The sequence below is a fragment of the Zingiber officinale genome, chromosome 5A (genome assembly GCF_018446385.1).
Source record: "Zingiber officinale cultivar Zhangliang chromosome 5A, Zo_v1.1, whole genome shotgun sequence".
NCBI lineage: Eukaryota > Viridiplantae > Streptophyta > Magnoliopsida > Zingiberales > Zingiberaceae > Zingiber > Zingiber officinale.
The window spans coordinates 25,174,199-25,194,170 of NC_055994.1; the positions used below are offsets into that span (position 1 = coordinate 25,174,199).

General features: G+C 33.7%; 1 long non-coding RNA gene across 4 annotated transcripts; it reads left to right on the forward strand.

Annotated features, from left to right (window-relative positions):
- The first annotated feature begins 1,651 nt into the window (after positions 1-1,651).
- On the forward strand, positions 1,652-12,559 carry LOC121980330. Of its 4 annotated transcripts, none has more exons than XR_006111495.1 (4): positions 1,652-4,213; positions 4,455-6,790; positions 9,103-10,526; positions 11,770-12,559. It is a non-coding gene; the product is annotated as an uncharacterized LOC121980330 (long non-coding RNA). The 4 variants fall into 4 exon arrangements; XR_006111493.1 differs by having other exon boundaries at positions 1,652-2,169; positions 3,140-6,790; XR_006111492.1 differs by having other exon boundaries at positions 1,652-6,790.
- Positions 12,560-19,972: the final 7,413 nt, after the last annotated feature.

The following is a 19,972-nucleotide window of genomic DNA, read 5'->3' on the forward strand; positions in this document are numbered from 1 at the left end:
TATTTTCTCCAGCACTACTAATCCCAAGACAAAGTCTTGGAAATTGTTTAGTGTCTATATCTCTTGTGAGTATATCGATATCTTATTAAGAAGGACAAAGGATTTATGAATATCCACCATACGAAACAAACTACTTCAAAATATGGAAGTGTTAGATGGAGTGCTTCATTATGATGGGCGACTTCGACTGCGGCATGGTGTTGAAGAGATTTACCTAAAATTCGGAAGCAAACTAAAATATAATTAGTTTAATTTTAAAATTATTACCTAATAAAATTTTATGTAGAATTGGAGAGTTCAAATACGCCTTCGACTTTTGGACCTAGCTAAATAAACATCTCAAGGATCTATCACAACTGGAAGATCAAGTCAAACTCAAGCTCAAGTCTGAGTTTGAATCCCTGGAGTCATCCTTAGAATTAGACTTAGGAGAATCAGACCAGCTTCATGGTATTAATGGCTAAGGAGGAGGTAGAAGGATTTATATTTGAATCAGAACAAAAGTCCAAATCTGATACAATGATGGACAAGGAAGACAATCCTAATGAGGATTCAAAAAGTAAATTAGTAAAGTTAATAGTTAAAGATCATATAACATGTTTTAAATGTAGTGAAAGAGGACATTACAACAGTAAGTGATCTACTTGTAAGACTCAAACCACACAACCAGAGGTAAAGGAGAAATCGGTATCAAAAGTCTAGAAAGGGAAAGAGCACATCCAATACTTCAAGTGCAGAAAAATGGTCACTATAAACATCAATGTCCAAAAAGAAGACCCAAGGATCCAGAAGAGCAAAAGTTTGTAAGTTTACAGTACATGAAAACCTTTTTTTTCAATGCATATTAATAACTTAGATAATCATTATTGTTCTAGTTTAGATTTTCCTCAACAATTAGATATGCATGCTCAACCAAATAAATTAACTAATTGAAACCAAAACACAATTTAGAAAATAATTCTTTAATCTTTAAAAATTCATATTCAAGATTTAGAAAATTAAAAAAATAAAATAATCTTTTGAAAAATAAAATTTATAAACTAGAAAAGATAATTAATAATCTTACCAACTCACTAAATCTAGACTTGATTACAAATCTAAGCCAAATCTAAATAAAAAACCAAGATATAATCAAATATATTTTATTATAAAATTAATCAATAAAAATAATAACAAACCTAATCTAAATCAGAAACATAAATTAAAATTCATTAAATCTAGATTTAACTCAATTAAAATACTTAAAACTTAAAATAGAGATTCTATGATTCAGGTAGAGGCATGATAAGCTATGAATGGAGACATTACTTTTGGGTTAATTTATGGTGATCTTTATATATTTGCGTATTTTAATTTCTAATTTTGGTCATGTTTACCAAACAAAGTCTTCACGAGCTTTATGATGTTTTTCCTTTTAATGCATGATTTATTCCTCATTATTTGAAGTTGATTTTGTAGAGTACCAAAGGGGTCATTATTCAAATGAAGAATTGGTCTATTTAACCAAGTGAAGTTGTGCCAAACCACATGTGGGCTTAACCGAAACTAGACCCCAACTGACCTCAACTGAACCTGAACCCAAGTCACACCTCAATTTGAGCCAAAATCCTAAGTATTTAATCAAAAATCTGGCATGATGAACAGTGAGCTTGCGCTACTGTTCATCATGCCGTTTCTCTCGGCGTTCGATCGCTCGCTCCTCTCTGCATCCAGATCTGCGGATCAACTCTTCTTTATCGGCGTGGAGGTCCTCAGCATCTGGCGACCAGCTTCCGACCATCGGGCGTCTCCAGCGAGCCAATTCTGTGGGTGGAACACTGTAGCTGTGGATCACGATTTTCTCATCAGACCGGCGGTGTTCTTCTGGTTTGAGTTCCCATTCCTTCACAGAATCATCGGCGGCGTTCCTCCGGTGATCCTGGTCCATTTCCGATAGCGATTCATCCTTCGTAGCACTCCTTCCAGCCTTGCAATTCTGGCGCTAGTGAACCGGAGTCCAACAGTGTGCGATTTCAAAGTTCACAGTTTCGTTGAAGATTTCTATGGTTAATTGAGTGAATCTGCGTTGAGCTTGGAGCTAGAGGGTGCCATTTCGACACTAGTTGGAGCATTCTCTGTGGTTCCTTGTGCGGCGGCAAGGAGGAGAAGATTTGGTCTAAGATTTGGATTGTAGGGATGTTTAGTTTAATTGCAGCTTGATTCTTTAGAATAGATCTTAATGTTTTTGCAATTGAATCTGAATTTTTCACTTCATAGTATAGATTCGCTGTTAATTCTTTTTTACTGCACAATTTTGTTCTTCCCTGCTCTGTTCTATTCTGTATAGTTTAGTAGAAATTTCTGCAAATTCCGGATTCTAAGTTCTTGTTAGTGATTTCTGTTTTAGCAAACCATTAGATGATAAGTTAGTCAGTAATAGATTTTAGTTAGTTTAATAGATTTATTAATTTCTAATGCAATTAATTAGGCGTAGTGTTAAGCTTTTGTGGAGTTGTGTTCTGCAATGTGTAAGCAGCAATTCTATTCTTAGGTTTTCAGTAGGTAAGTTTAGTGGGTTAAGTAGAAGTAGTTTTATAATAATTTCTAGTAGCTAAAAATCCATTCTCTAGTTGTTTTAGATTAATTCAGTCGTTGATAAGTTTTATCACTGGAATTAGGTTGATTTGTGCTCATTTTCAATTCAGTTAGTAGAGTCATATTCTTGTTTGTTTAGAATTCAAGTTTGCAGCAGAATAGATTTTGGTTTATTGAATTAATTCATTTGTTTGTAATTTAATTTTAAATTCAAGAGTTTCTTCAAACGTCAAATCACATTTTGATAACTAGAAAACCCAAAAATAGTATTCTAAATCCAAGACAATCATATTTCTAGTATGATCCTCGAAAAATTCGACTTGGCCCTTATACTAAAACATTTCCTTGTGTAGTTGTGGGTTTTCAATCATTACATTAATTTGAGAGTCTATTTGTGACACACATTTGGATAGCTACCAAATTTTGGCGTCGTTGCCGGGGAACATACCTTGTTAGAATTTTTTTGTTTTGGATTGTGAATGATTTTCTTTTTCTCAGCTTAAGTTTCATTGATTTTGTTGACTATCAACTAAAATTTTTATTGTGGATTTGCTTGCATGACTAGGTCTTCCTTTGCAACATTGCTTGAACTTGACCCGGAGATTGAGAGGACCTTTTGGGCCTTGAGGAGACAAGCTAGATCAACAAGAATTCTTGAAAGTAGTTCTTTAAACATGGATAATCAAATAACAGAAAGCAATCGAACCATGAAAGAGATTGCAGCTCCAGATGTGGCATATGAGTATTCATGCATCACTTATCCAGATTTGGCAGGAGATTTTGAACTCAGATCAGGACTTATCCATCTGCTTCCCAAATTTCAAGGTTTATCAGGAGAAGATCCCAACCGACATCTACATGAATTCCATGTTGTTTGTTCGACCATGAAACCACAGGGGATTTCAGAAGAAGACATTAAGTTGAGGGCTTTTCCATTCTCTTTGACGGGAGCAGCTAAAGATTGGCTATACTACCTTCTAGTTGGATACATTACAAGTTGGATTGATATGAAGAGAGCATTTTTGGAGAAATTTTTCCCAACTTCTAGGACTACAACTAGGAAGAGTATTTATGGAATTCAGCAAGTAGTGGGAGAGACTCTTTATGATTATTGGGAGAGATTCAAGAAGCTGTGTTCGAGTTGTCCACAACATCAAATCAGTGATCAACTTCTTATTCAATATTTTTATGAGGGACTACTTCTCATGGATAGAACTATGATAGATGCAGTAGCTGGAGGAGCTTTGGTGAATAAGACTCCAAATCAAGCAAGAGAGCTTATTTCAAATATGGCGGAAAATTCACAGCAATTTGGGAGTAGAGCTCTTGGAACTAGAGTGGTTAATGAAACTCATTTGGTTTCAACTAAGCAATAAGAAATAAGAAACAATCTGCAAGAGTTGACCTCTCTAGTGAAGCAAATGGCATTGCAAAATTCTTATCAAGTTTCAAATTTTCCTTTACCAATGATGAAAGTATGTGGAATTTGTTCAAGCCAAGATCACTCTTCGGATTATTATCCTAACCTACATCAAGATGAATATGTTGCAGTCATTTCAAGACCTCAATATCAACAACACAAATATGATCCCAATTCTTCAACTTACAATCCGGGATGAAGGGATCACCCTAATTTAAGGTATGGGAACACATTTTATCAACAACCACCACAAAGTCAGTTTAATCAGTCATCATTCCATCATCAACAGAATCAACATCAACATAATCAGCATCATTTTCAGAATCATCCAGTAGTTCATTCTCAATAGTTTTAGCAATTTCAGCAACCACAATTTCAGTAAAATTTCAACCAATCTCAGCAATTACAACCATTTCAGAATTTTCAGTAGTCTAATGTTGCAATTCAACTACAATTTCAGAACCCACAGAATCAACAAACCAATTTTTAGCAGCTTCAACAACCTGGGCAGAATTTTCAGCAACCAAATAATGCAAACCAGCACCAATTTCAGCAGCCATTGGCATCTTCTTCAAGCTCAAGATCAATGCAATTTCAGAATAGCTATAGAAGTTCAAAAATAGAGGATTTGATGCAGCAAATGTTGCAACAGCAGCAACAAATGTTGCAACAGCAGCAACACCAGCAGAGGACTAATACAACATTGCAAAACATTGAAAGACAGATTGGGCAGCTGGCTAGTAACATTAATCAGATGCAGAACCAAGGATCTAGGTAATTACCTTCACAACCTACTCCAAATCCTAAGGGAAATGTAAGTGCATTAACTCTTCGAAGTGGTAAAACAATTTCAGATCTGACTCAGAATTTATTAGCTAGATCCCAGCAGATTTCACCCAGTCTAGCTGCAGATTCAACCTCACAAAAGTTCCAGAATTTTCCAGCAATTCAAGAGCAAATAGATTCTGCATAGAATGGAATTTCTGGAGCTGATCGGCTACATTTTACTCAACCTGCAACTTCAGAACTTACTTAATCTGATAGAGCAGATTTCGGCTTGGAATTTAATTCAACAGCAGTTACCCATTCAGCTTCAACTTAGTACAGAATTTGGACAAGAATCTTCACCAGTAAGTAGCCGAGCCCTCTATTCCTCTACCCTTCCCTCGAAGAAGTATACAACCAAAAAAAGATATAGAGGAAGAAAAGGCTAGAGAATATCAAGATTTGGTGAAGTTATTCAGCAAGGTTGAAGTGAATGTGCCTTTGCTAACCATGATCAAACAAATTCCAAAATATGCCAAATTCCTCAAGGATCTTTGTGTGCACAAGAAGAAATTGAAGAGAAATGAATTGATTAGTATGGGGAAAAACGTCTCAGCATTACTTCAGCCAGTTCCTCAGAAATGTGAAGATCCAGGAGTTTTCACAGTACCTTGTGTTATAGGAGATTGTATTTTTGAGGATGCAATGTTAGATCTTGGAGCCTCTATAAATGTGATGCTGAAATCAGTTTTTCAATCATTAAGAATTGGACCTCTGCAACCTATAGGTGCAGTGATTCAATTAGCTAATCGAAGTCAAGCACACCCAATTGGTTTGGTAGAGGATGTATTGGTGAAAGTGAAGGAGTTAATTTTTCCTGCAGATTTTTATATCTTAGATATGGAGGGTGATGTGCTTGCAAGCAGGTCTCCACTTATTCTTGGACATCCATTCTTGAAGATTGTGAGAACAAACATTAATGTACATGCAGGAACTCTGTCCATGAACTACAGTGATTTGTTTCAGCATTTTTGAGGCTATGAAGCATCCTAAAGAGGATCATTCTATACTTAGCTTGGATATCTCAGAGGAGCTGAATGGCATGGATTTCTCTTTGGAAACTGATTCAGATATTATTGAAGTTGATCAAGGGAATGAATTTCTGCATTGTTGGAGGATATCTTGGATGTGGGAGCAGATGTTAGCTCAAGTGAATGCGTAGGGGATTGCTTAGGAGAAGCATTACCCCTAGAATTGCTCAGGGAAGAAGAATTATGCGTAGGGGATTGCTTAGGAGAAGCTCTACCCCTAGGATCACCTTCTGTTGACCAGAAATAGGAAGAGTTGAAGTCATTGCCTCAACATTTGAAATATGCTTATTTAGGAGAGAATCAGTAGCTACCTGTCATTATAGCTCATAATTTGAAATCAGATCAAGAGGAAAGATTGTTAAAGATTCTGAGACAACATAGAAAGGTCATTGGATGGACTCTGGCAGACATTCCTGGGATTAGTCCTTCTATTTGCATGAATAGGATTTATTTGGAGGAGGATGTGAAACCAGTGAGACAGCCACAGAGGCGACTTAACCCTTTGATCTTGGGCGTCGTAAAGAAAGAGGTGACTAGACTCTTACAGGCAAATATTATTTATCCAATTTCTGACAGTAAATGGATAAGTCCCATCCATGTGGTTCCAAAGAAATCAGGGGTGACATTGGTAACTAATGAAGAGAATGAATTGGTGCCCACGAGAGTGAACAATTCTTGGAGAGTTTGTGTGAACTACAGGAAGCTGAACCAAGTGAGTTGAAAGGACCATTACCCCTTGCCCTTTATTGATCAGATGTTAGAATGGCTAGCAGGCAAGTCACATTATTGCTTCCTCGATGGTTATACTGGTTATTTTCATATTTACATTGACCCAGAGGACCAGGAGAAGACTACCTTCACTTGCCCTTTTGGTACATTCGCATATCGTCGGATGTCATTCGGACTATGCAATGCTCCAGGAACTTTTCAGCGATGCATGGTGAGTATTTTTGGTGATTTATTAAAGCATTGCATGGAAGTATTCATGGATGATTTTTCTGTTTATGGCTCATCTTTTGATGCATGTTTGGAAAATTTATCTCGAGTCTTGAGTAGATGTATTGACACTAATTTGGTTCTAAATTTTGAAAAGTGTCACTTTATGGTAAAGCATGACATTGTTTTAGGTCATATAGTCTCTAGTAAGGGCATTGAGGTAGATCCTACTAAAATTAGCACTATATCTTCTTTATCTTACCCCGCATGCGTGCGGGATGTTTGAGCTTTTCTTGGCCATGCAGGATTCTATAGGAGATTTATTAGGGACTTCAGTAAGATTACTTTGTCATTGTCTCAGTTGCTTCAGAAGGGTGTTATGTTTCATTTTGATCAGAGTTGTTAAGAGGCTTTTGACAGATTAAAGGAAGCTCTTATTTCAACACCTATTATTAGACCCTCAGATTGGTCCCAAACTTTTGAGTTGATGTGCGATGCTTTAGACTATGCAGTGGGAGCTGTACTGGCACAGAGAGTGGAGGGAGCACCACACATTATTTACTATGCTTCCAAGACCTTAGATTCAGCTCAAGCAAACTACACCATGACAGAAAAAGAGCTTCTTTCTATTGTTTTTGCTTTAGACAAGTTCAGATCATTTCTACTTTGTTCTCATGTGATTGTATTTTCTGATCATGCAGCTTTGAAATACCTCCTCAAGAAGCCAGATGCAAAGCCTAGGTTAATCAGATGGATGCTTCTGCTTCAAGAATTTGACGTAGAGATACGTAATAGAAGTGGGAAGGAGAACTTGGTCGCAGATCACTTGAGTAGAATTGAAGGAGACTTGGATCATACGACTATTGATGATGATTTCAGGGATGAGCAGCTTCTATAGCTGCATGGTTTGGAGTACCCAGGGCGATCATAAGTGATCAAGGGTCTCATTTTTGTAACAGACACATGAAAGCTTTGCTACATAAGTATGGGGTTACACACAAAATTTCTACATCTTATCACCCTCGGACAAATGGGCAAGCAGAGGTGTCTAACAGGGAAGTCAAAGTAATTCTTGAAAAGACTGTGGGACCAGATAGAAAGAACTGGAGCAAAAGACTTGATGATGCACTGTGGGCTTATAGGACTGCTTTCAAGACCCCTATAGGAATGCCTCCTTACATGATTGTGTATGGAAAAGCTTGTCATCTACCAGTGGAGATTGAGCATAGGGCATATTGGCCAGTTAAAGCATGCAACTTTGATAATAGTACGGTTGGAGAAGAAAGGAAATTGCAACTTCAAGAACTGGAAGAGATTAGGTTGGAAGACTATGAAAACTCACGGATTTATAAGGAAAAGACCAAAAGATTTCATGATAAACAAATTGAGGTGAAGGAATTCCAAATTGGTGACAAAGTACTTCTATATAGGTCTCGTCTCGAATTGATAAAAGGTAAGTTGAGATCTAGATGGGAAGGGTCTTTTTGTGTTACTAACGTTTTCTCTTATGGAGTGGTTGAGATTTAGGAAATGTCTACTGGCCGGATTTTTAAAGTGAATGGGCATAGGCTTAATAAGTTTCATGAAGGAGTTAATGGTTTGGTGGTGGAGGAAATGGACCATATGGATGCTATCTACCTGAGTTAAAGGGGAGCCTCACTCTATCTTTTTTTTTTTACTTTGAAAATGAATAAATTTTAGTATTCTAGTGGTCTTCTTATTTCTTTAGATAAAGTTCGGTTTCATTTTGAATTCTCTTTTTACATTAATAAATTTTTAGTCTCATTAGTAGTTTTTATGCTTACATGATCATTATTTCGGACTTTAAGTTTTATGCTCATTGTAATTACCATTTCCTTAAGTTTGGTATTCTTTATTTTAGGAATAAATGGTACTTCCTCCTTTTGACAATTCCTTGTATCATTTTTAGAGATTTGGAAAGGAATGTTAAATTTGATTATTGAGTTTAGAGACTTTGTGACATGAATGAACTCTAGGATTGCATGAGGTTAATACTAAGTGATGGATTCTTGATTGATGGAATGATATGATAACTTTTATTTACCTAGTGAGGTTTGAGCCTATTTGAGTGATGCACTTGTGGCTTATTTCATTCTAGAACTTGCTTTAAATCTGTTTAATACCACTGGAACAGTATTGAGTCATCTTTATGAAGTTTACTCCATTATCATATTGCCCACAACTATCTTTGCTATTTTTCTTGTCATGAATCATCATATCCTTATTCTTTTCTCATGTCTTATTTCTTTGGATGTGGTTACCTTGGATATTATGTGATGATTTTATTTTGGCCAGGATGGACAAAAGATTAAGTGTGGGGGAGGTGTTTAGTCTTTGATTGAGTTTTTTTTTTGTTTTGGTGGAGGAAGTGAATTCTGCAGGGATAGAGGAAGCTCAGTGGAAGTTGTTGGTTGTGTGTGTGTCTTATTCCAATAATTGATACATTTGAATTATGATTAGAAGTATTGTGAACAACTTGGAATTTTGGAAACTGATACTATGATGGTCTTTTATAGAGCTTTGGAAATCTACAGAATTGAAGTGCAAAGCTGGAATATGAAGGTATTATTTCATCAATGAAGCACTTGAACATAGTATCAAGTGTTGTTTCCATTTCTTTACAAATCTGCTGGACAGGATTTTGATAGTACCAAGTTGTTGGAATTCTGAAATTATAGTAAGCTTTTTAATTGACCTACTAAAGCTGAAACAAGATGGAAATCAAGCTATCATTTGATTTAATGATTGAAAAGTTCTATGGAAATGAATTGTTGAAGCTTGAAGTGAGGAAGTAGTAATTTCATAATTCTGTGAGATAAATGCATAACTGGGCAATTCTGAAAAAAATTGAAGTTGTGCAAATTCAGAGAATTTGGAATGAATGGAGTATCAAAAATTCAGAAATGATTTCAGGAAAAGGAGAAGCTTACATGAAGTTTTGTAACGTGAAGCAACAAAAGGAATTCTGGTATCATTAACTTCTACAAGTTGTATTCTATTGAAATGATGGAAGAGCAATGATATTTGATAGCAGTGAAGGATGATATCGGATGATGAGAAGACTAAAAGAAGGCAGAGATGGATTTCAAGTTGTGAGTAATACTTCATTCAAAATTGTAATCTAAACTTTGAATGGAACAAATGAAAACAAAAAGGAATATTTGCTGAGATGACAAAAATAGACAAAGAGTCAGAATTCAGAAAATGCAGAATTACACAGCACAAGTAATGTCGCATTTCTGTGCCAATTTGGGAAGAGAATTGTGATGAGTTAGAGCTGCTGGAAACTGGAAAGCTCTCGGATATGCATTGTAAAGGGTCTTAAGAGACAAGATGAAGAAGTATTGAAGTTTTCTGGGAATAAACAGTGATAAATTGATACAAAGTCCAGAATATGAAGAAACTGAAATCAGCAATTTGCTGTGCAAATTGGAGTTCAAGAGTTTACAAGACTTTTAGACAAGAAATTTGATACCAAACAGGAAAATAAAGTTGGAAACTGAAGATTGAACTAAATCTGCAGCTTTGGTATTGGACTGTAATTGAAGCAGTAGGAAGTTAAAGTACAAGCTGAATTTTTGTGTCATTGCAGGAAAAGAGCTTAAGACTTACTATCGGTCAAATGCAGAAGAGGAAGTTAAAAAAAATGAAAGAAAGAAATATGCAGCTACAAGTGGAAGTGAATTCTGATTCTAATAAAGTCCAGTTTTGTGCCATAGGTAATTGCTGATTTGTGCAAAGTTTTCTTGCTATTCTAATCTGAAATGAATGAAATTAAATCAAACTTGATTCATTATTTAATGAATTTTCTTCCAAGGTTTACTCGCTAGGAAAATTTGGCTGAAATGTATTGAAATAGAATCAGCAAACTAAAGGACAGAATCATATCATCATTGTGCAGTAGCTATAAGTTATCAGGATTTTAAAGTGTTGATGAGGAATGGATGTAATTCAGAGCATGTGATGAACCAAATCAAAGAATTTCATATTCAATTGAGGACTTTGAAGAATCTATAGCTAAGAATTTGCAGAAACATAATTTTAGTTGCTAACTGAAACAAGAGGAAGAGAGATTGGTGTTGTAAATTAAGGATTTGAAGATAAGAAAAAAAATATAAGGCTATCTAATCTACACTGAATGGATAAGCTAAATGCTAGAAATGAAGTGGGAATTATAGGATGAGTGCAGATTGGTATGTTTTCATATCAAATCAGCAACAAGATACAGTGAAAGAAGAAATGCAGAATTTCATGCTGGACCGGAATGCATCATTACATAACATCTTGGTTCCATGTCTTCTACTTATCCTTTGAAAATTTGTCTTTTTATTTTCCTTCTCAGCATTAATTCTTTCATTCACATCTTACTTTGTTCTCCTATACAAAGTTTGTAAATTTCATAATTTTGCATCTTGACATCTATGATGGAGGTAAAAATTAGATGAGAAGCAAGCTTATGGTAGTGGTTTTGCTATGAGTAGTTTGAGTGATCTCTACCATAGCAAGAATTGAGATTAGGATGAGAGCCACTTCAAATTACATTGTGAGAATTAGAAATGTTATCATTATCATTCTATTCATGATGGATGAAATTATTAAGTGTTGAACAAAGGTAAGAATAGAGTGCAGGAATGTTTGAGTTTATGAAACTTGATAATTTCAGGTAACTTCCTTTCTTTATTTTTTGGAACATGATTTAGAATAGTTAAGAGAAGGAGGTACCATCTTAGTTGTTACTTTAGTTAGCTCACTTGCACGAGGCGTGTAAGAATAAGTGTGGGGAATTTGATAAGCTATGAATGGAGACATTACTTTTGGGTTAATTTGTGGTGATCTTTATATATTTGCACATTTTAATTTTCAATTTTGATCATGTTTACCAAACAAAGTCTTCATGAGCTTTATGATGTTTTTCCTTCTAATGCATGATTTATTCCTCATTATTTGAAGTTAATTTTGTAGGGTACTAAAGGGGTCATTATTCAAATGAAGAATTGGTCTATTTAACCAAGTGAAGTTGTGCAAAACCACTTGTGGGCTTAACCAAACCTAGAACCCAACTGAACCTGAACCCAAGTCACACCTCAATTTGAGCCAAAACCCTAAGTATTTAATCAAAAATCTGGCACGATGAACAGTGAACTTGCGCTACTGTTCATCATACCGTTTCTCTCGGCGTTCAATCGCTCGCTCCTCTCTGCATCCAAATCTGCGGATCAACTCTTCTTCATTGGCGTGGAGGTCCTCAGCATCCGACGACCAACTTCCGACCATTGGACGTCTCCAGTGAGCCAATTCTGTGGGCGGAACACTGTAGCTACGGATCACGATTTTCTCATCAGACCGGCGGCGTTCTTCTGGTTTGAGTTCCCACTTCTTCACAGAATCATCGGCGGCGTTCCTCCAGTGATCCTGGTCCATTTCTGACAGCGATTCATCCTTCGTAGCACTCCTTCCAGCCTTGCGATTCCGACGCCAGTGAACCAGAGTCCAACAATGCGCGATTTCAGAGTTCATGGTTTCGTTGAAGATTTCTATGGTTAATTGAGTGAATCTACATTGAGCTTGGAGCTAGAGGGCGCCATTCCGACAATAGTTGGAGTGTTCTCTGCGGTTCCTTGTGCGATGGCAAGGAGGAGAAGATTTGGTCTGAGATTTAGATTGTATGGATGTTTAGTTTAATTGCAACTTGATTCTTTAGAATAGATCTTTCTGTTTTTGCAATTGAATCTGAATTTGTCACTTCATAGTATAGATTCGCTGTTAATTCTTTTTACCGCACAATTTTGTTCTTCACTGCTCTGTTCTGTTCTGTTTAGTTCAGTAGAAATTTCTGCAAATTCTGTATTCTAAGTTCTTGTTAGTGATTTCTATTTTAGCAAACCATTAGATGATAAGTTAGTCAGTTTAATAGATTTTAGTTAGTTTAATAGATTTATTAATTTCTAATTCAATTAATTAGGCGTAGTGTTAAGCTTTTGTGGAGTTGTGTTATGCAATGCGTAAGCAGCAATTCTGTTCTTAGGTTTTCAGTAGGTAAGTTTAGTGGGTTAAGTAGAAGTTGTTTTATAATAATTTCTGGTAGCTAAAAATCCGTTCTCTAGTTGTTTTAGATTAATTCAGTCATTGATAAGTTTTATCACTGGAATTAGGTTGATTTTTGCTCATTTTCAATTCAGTTAGTAGAGTCAGATTCTTGTTTGTTTAGAATTCAAGTTTGCAGCAAAATAGATTTTGGTTTATTGAACTAATTCATTTGTTTGCAATTTAATTTTAAATTCAAGAGTTTCTTCAAACTTCAAACCACATTTTGATAACTAGAAAACCCAAAAATAGTGTTCTAAATCCAAGACAATCATATTTCTAGCATGATCCTCGAAAAATTTAACTCGGCTCTTATACTAAAATATTTTCTTGTGTAGTTGTGGGTTTTCGATCATTCCATTAATTTGGGAGTCTATTTGTGACACATATTTGGATAGCTACCAAGGCACCAAATTAATTGTCACCTCAAAAATACAGTCTACCCAATTGGATAATTAGGACTAGGTTAAAAAGATAATTTGACTCTTGTCCAACCTAGTACCAGGGTGGGGTGAGATATTAGTACATTAAGGAAGCTTGGTCTAAGAAGTCAAGTAGGGTAAGACGTACCCTTTTTGGTCTACTTAGTTAAGTGAAACCAACTAAAATTACCTCGTCATATCTTAAACTAATTAGACTAAGGTTTATCAATAAAAAAAAATAAATGGCCAATTTCTTAAAAAAAAATTGTCTATAAGTGGTCATTGCTCTGATAGAACCATGTGCTTCGTCACAGCCTGGAAGTTAATTTTTGAAATATACATTTAATTAATTACAGTTAATCCTGAATCTAACATTAAGTCAAACTATCTTTAAAATAAAATTTAAAATATAAATCATCTCATAAAAGTATAGGACGCCCTTAATTAAAAACATAGATCGAGTGAGATGATTAAGGTTAAATTAAAATTAAATTAAAATTAAAATTAAATTTAAATTTAATTAAACTAAATTAAATTGAGTTAAGATTAAATTTAAATTTAATTAAACTAAAATTAAATTTAATTAAAATTTAAATTAAATTAAATTTTGAATTAAATTAAACTTTAAATTAAATTAAAATTTAATAAAAAAATTAACTAAACATTAAACATCATTAAAACTTAACTAAACTTTAACTTAACTAAAACATTAAATAAAACATAAATTTAAACATAAATTAAATATGAAATTCAATAATTATTTATTTTAAATTAATTATTTCAAAATTTATTTAATAGATCCTAATGGATCTCAATTAACTTTATCAAATCTGAATTAATTAATTCAATTAAGTAATAATTCAAAATTGATAATTAATTAACTTAAATTAATAAATAATTAATTGATCGTAATTTAATAATTTATTTAATAATACGAATTTAATCATTCTGAAATCAACAATTAATTAATCAAATCAATACTAAGTAAATTAATCAACAATAAAGTTAATATTAATTAATTAATAATTAATCCAATGATTATTTTACTTCAAAAATTAATCTAAAAATAATTGTAACTTATTTATTAATCCAAATTTAATTATATTCACTTAAGTTTAAACCAAATTAAATTGGAAATTAAGACATTACTTTAAAACATAAAACTTTAATTACAAAGTTTAATTAAACTCAAATTAAATCATAAATTGAAACTTAAATTAGAAACTTTAATTAAAACCCAAATTAAAGATTAATTACACTTCAATTAAAACTTAAAATTGATTTAAATTAAAATTTAATTAAATGAAATTACAGTTAATCCTAATTAATAATTTAATCAAAAATTCAACAATTAACTCAATCTTAACCTAATACATTAATAATTAATAAGGTCATTTCATCTAAAATTAATTAAACTAAATCATTTAATATGAAAATAATCTTCAACTTAACTTAAATATAACTCAAGATTAATTTAAATTTTCACTTCAAAATCCAAGAATAATTAATTATTCCATAATTAATTAATAATTTATTTAAGCAATTTTATTAATCAAACTTGATTAAAGATTCTTGGTTAATTTTGGATTATTTAAGTTAGAATTTTTATCCCAAAATTAATTAAAAATCAAATTATGTCTACCTTTGATAATACATGTTAAGCATATTTTTAACACATAAGGTTTTCATGTTTAAAAATCTAGAATGATTGAGATGTTAGCAGAAAATTTATGATTATAATTACTTGTATAGTTTTCAAAAGTTTATACTTTTGAAAATGATTATTGACCAATACTTAATGTCTAGATTCATTAGGTCAACCATAAACTTCTAGACCCCCATACATACAAGTATATAATCCTTACGGTTAATAAGAGTTTCCTAAAGGAAGTGTTAGGTTAAGGAGGCGACTATTTGAAAGACAAATTTAATCACATAAAATATTTTAGAAAATATTCTGAAAATTTATCTTTAAACTTTTGATGAAATAGTTTCAACATAATTTTTCAAAATCCTTGTGAAAACTTATTTTTGAAAATTACTATGGAAATACATGTTTTCTTTAACAAAAATATTTTGAAAATTCTTTAACAGAAATGTTTGAAAAATACTTTTGAAATTATTCTGATTTTTTTAAAAAATATTTTTAAAATAGTTTAGGTATTCTTTAGATTTGGACAAACCCCTAAGACACATACGAAGTTTTCCTTGTGGTTAACAAGGATTCCTAAGGGTGTGTTAAGTTGAGAGGGAGTCCTAATTGAAAGATTAAATATAATTTTCAAAATTAGTTTTGTAAATTTTTGAAACTGTGTTTGAAAACTCTTTGAAAAATCTTGCAAAATATTTTGAAAATATTTGAAAAATCAACTTGCCAAAACTTTGAAATAATTTTTCAATACCCTTTATAAATGTTGGTAGACAATTACTCAAAAATGTATATGTTTTGAAAAATCTTTGAAAGTTCCTTGAAAGTTTTTAAAAATCTTTTGGAAATTCTTTATGAAAATTATTCATGTACTTAACATCCTTTTTTAAATCCTTAATGTACTTTAAAATTTTTTGCAAATAATGACTTATCTCAAATACTCTAAATGCTTTCAAAAATATTGTTTTTTTTTATGTCTTTCCAAAGTTATTGTTGGTACCAAACCTAATGGAGAGTGACCTTAAGTTTATGATTTTTTGATGTATGCTAAAGGAGGAGAGTGACCTTAAGTTAGAAATATTATTTCGAAATATTATTTCGAATCTTCCAAGCTTTGGTATAAAACCTTTAAGACCCAAGCCTAATTTAAGAAACTTGTCAAATATTAAAAGGGGAGAGATTATTGAAGCAATCAACCTCTACGGTTTCGATATTTGACAATATACTAATATATGGTCAGGTTGACTAAGGGTTAATCTAAACATAACTTGATGTTTCGAAGAAAGAAGTCTAGTCAGGACTAGATGACTAGCAAGGGTAAGTCTTAATAGAAGATTAGGCAGGTGAGAAGTTTACTGAGTGACTAGTCCTAACTGGAGGATAAGTAAGGGAAAGTCCTGGTGAGTGAAGTCAAACCCTAGTAAGTGAAGCTAGGTGGTAGAAATTCTAGTAAGTGAAGTTAGGTCCTAGTAAGTGAAGCTAGATAGTAAAAGTCCTGGTGAGTGAAGTCAGACCCTAGTCAGTGAAGCCAGGTGGTGAAAGTCCTGGTGATTGAAGCTTGGCCCTAGTGAGTGAAGTTAGGTGGATAAAGTCCTGGTGAGTGAAACCAGGCAATGGAAGTTCTAGTGAGTGAAGCTAGCCAACCCTAGGGGAGGTAGGTAAAGAGAAGTCTTGGAGGAGTAGACTCCAAGTATGTGTGATTGACGCGTGGTTAACTGAACCAACTAATTCTTAATACTGCTAACATTGTTCTACCTTACTATTTTATATATATTGTGCTAACTCAGTGCTGCAGGAAGCCTTAGTAGATCAGGTTAATGGGACACTAAATAGGACCAAAGAAAGTTCAAACAGGTCTGAAGGACCAGATGTTTGGCAGGTGATCCAGTTTATGTCCATTTTGAATGACTAAACTGAGACCATGACTAGATCATGGTTGTAACGCCCGCCCTCCCTGCTACTCAAAGGGACGGGGCTACTGACTTACTTAACTATTCCAGGATACATACATATTCAAAAATTCTTTCTTATAACATAAAGCAGCGGAAATGTCATAGAGTTATACTAGAATGTAACATAATTACAATGGTTCATGTCAAACATAACAAAATATTATAGCAGGTCTTATTTGTCGTAGCCGAGCCACTGCCACACACACCTCCTTGTCTCTCCTGCAGCTTCCTTAGGTCATCCATCCCTTGCCTTTATCTGTGGTACAAGGAAGTAAGCTATGAGCACACGAGCTCAGTAAGATTCTTTCCTACTCACAAAATTCGTATCTCAAGCATAATCATACAAGCATATCATCAATGAAAAATCATAATCATCCATAGGTGAGCATAGTTTCTTATCATAACATATTCTTATGAATCATGTTTCTAACATATCATAAACAAAGTAATCATATGAGGTAAATCATGAGAAGCACAACATATCATGAAACATAGAAAGGAACATATCATATAAGCATGGGTGCATTATGCAAAATGCCTTTTTAAAACATATGTCATGTTGAGTGCAAAATGTCTTTATACATATCTTTTAATACTTGAACATAATATCATCATCATGAGGGCCCGGCTTGTACCACATACATAAATAAATGTGCGCAATCCCTAGGACAGGGTAGCTAGCCCCGAACCTACTAGGGATCTAGACCCGTTCATAGTCCGTCGGTCTAGGGGCGTACTAAGGAGCCCATCCCTTTTTACTAGACCCGTTCATAGTCCGTCGGTCTAGGGGCGCTTATGGAGCCCACCCTTGGTACAAGCCATACAAAGTAAAGTACATGTCATGCATATCATATCATCATAATTGTCATATCATATCATCATAAATGTCATGCTCTTGTCTTAATCATGAAGGGTGCTCTTAATCCCAACTTAAGGGAAGCAACTCCTTGCCATTTTCTTATCATATCATAAGGCATGCATTCTTGGCACATGACCATCATATAAAACCATTATCATGCTTGGTTCATAAGCTTACATGGATGAGCATGCAACATATTAAAATCATACATGCTTGAGTACATAATCATCATAAGGATCATCTCATGCATAATTCATAACATACATAATCAACATGTTACTGATCTTATCATAAAGCATGCACACTTAAACATAAAACATATCATAAACAAATTCATGGCTTGCTAAGTTTAAGTTTAAAACTTTCTTGAATTCTAAGTTATAGTCATGGCCGAAAGTTCATAACAAAAGAATACTCCTAAGCCACATACAACATGAATACTTAGCAAATCTCATAACATATCATAAGAAGTCTATGAACATACTAAATTAGGTTTTGAGTTTCATGAACCCTAGCACCTTATCATAGCCGAAACATCATATAACCAGAAGTAAACTTCTAAGCAACACATGAACATAAATACTTAGCCAAATTGCTAACATATCATAAGGAAGTCTATGAGCATGCTAGATTAGGTTTTGAGCTTTATGAAACCCTAAATTCTTATCATGGCCGAAACTTCATAAGCCAAGAATTTACACTTCTAAACAACATGTAACATGAACACCTAGCTAATTCCATCATATAACATAAAGAAGTCTATAAGCACACTAAATTAGGTTTGGAGCTTCATGAACCCTAAGGATTCATCATGGCCGAAACTCCATCATGTAGGAAATGAACTTCTAAGCAACATATAAGTACAAGTTTCTATCCCATTTTATAACATATCATCAAGAAACCTATGAGCATACTAACTTAGGTTTTGAGCTTCATGAACCCTAAAAATTATCATAGCCGAAACATCATGCAACAAGAAGTAGACTTCTAATAAATCTTTTAACATGAATACCTAGCCAATTTGATAACATATCACAAGGAAGCCTATGAACATGCTAAATTAGGTTTAGAGCTTTATGAAACTCTAAATCACTATCATGGCCGAAACTTCACAACTAAGACATGAACTTATGAACAACATGTAAACATAAATCTTCTTAGTAAATTTCATAACATATCACATGGAGGTCTATGATCATACTAAATTAGGTTTTGAGTTTCATGAACCCTAATATTTCCATCATGGCCGAAACTTCCTCAAGCAAAAACATAGCTTCTAAACAACATATGAACATGAATCTCTAACAAATTTCATAACACATCATAAATAGATCTATGAGCAAGTTAGATTAGGTTTTAAGCCTCATGAACCCTATATTTTTATCATGGCCGAAACTTTCTTCAAGCAAGAACATAAATTCTATATAACATATGAACATGAATCTCTAGCAAATTTCATAACACATCATAAATAAATCTATGAGCAAGTTAGATTAGGTTTTAAGCCTCATGAACCCTATATTTTTATCATGGCCGAAACTTTCTTCAAGCAAGAACATAAATTCTAGATAACATATGAACATGAATCTCTAGAAAATTTCATAACACATCATAAATAAATCTATGAGCAAGTTAGATTAGGTTTTAAGCCTCATGAACCCTATATTTTTATCATGGCCGAAACTTTCTTCAAGCAAGAACATAAATTCTAGATAACATATGAACATGAATCTCTAGCAAATTTCATAACACATCATAAATAAATCTATGAGCAAGTTAGATTAGGTTTTAAGCCTCATGAACCCTATATTTTTATCATGGCCGAAACTTATAAAAAAAGAGAGAAGGTTAATAAACATCTTAATAAGAAGATCAAGCTTAACATCACACACATAATTTCCTTTCTAACTAAATTCATATCATAACCTACTAAAGTTCATAAGCATGGTTTCTTCTCTTCTTTTTATTTCTAATTCTAAGAGTTCAAATCTTTCGAGAAATACCGTAAGCAACTTGTACCACAGGTGAGGGAATACTTATATCCTTATTCGCTTAAGGAAAAGGGATTTTGCTTGTGGAGCCTTCCTAGAGAGGGGTCTTCTTTGTTTTTGGGTTTCGACAAGGAGAGGTAGGGGAAGGTCCTTGGTCACGGTGAGGAAGAGGAGGGAGGAGGAAGAGAAGAAAATGAGTTTTCTTCTTA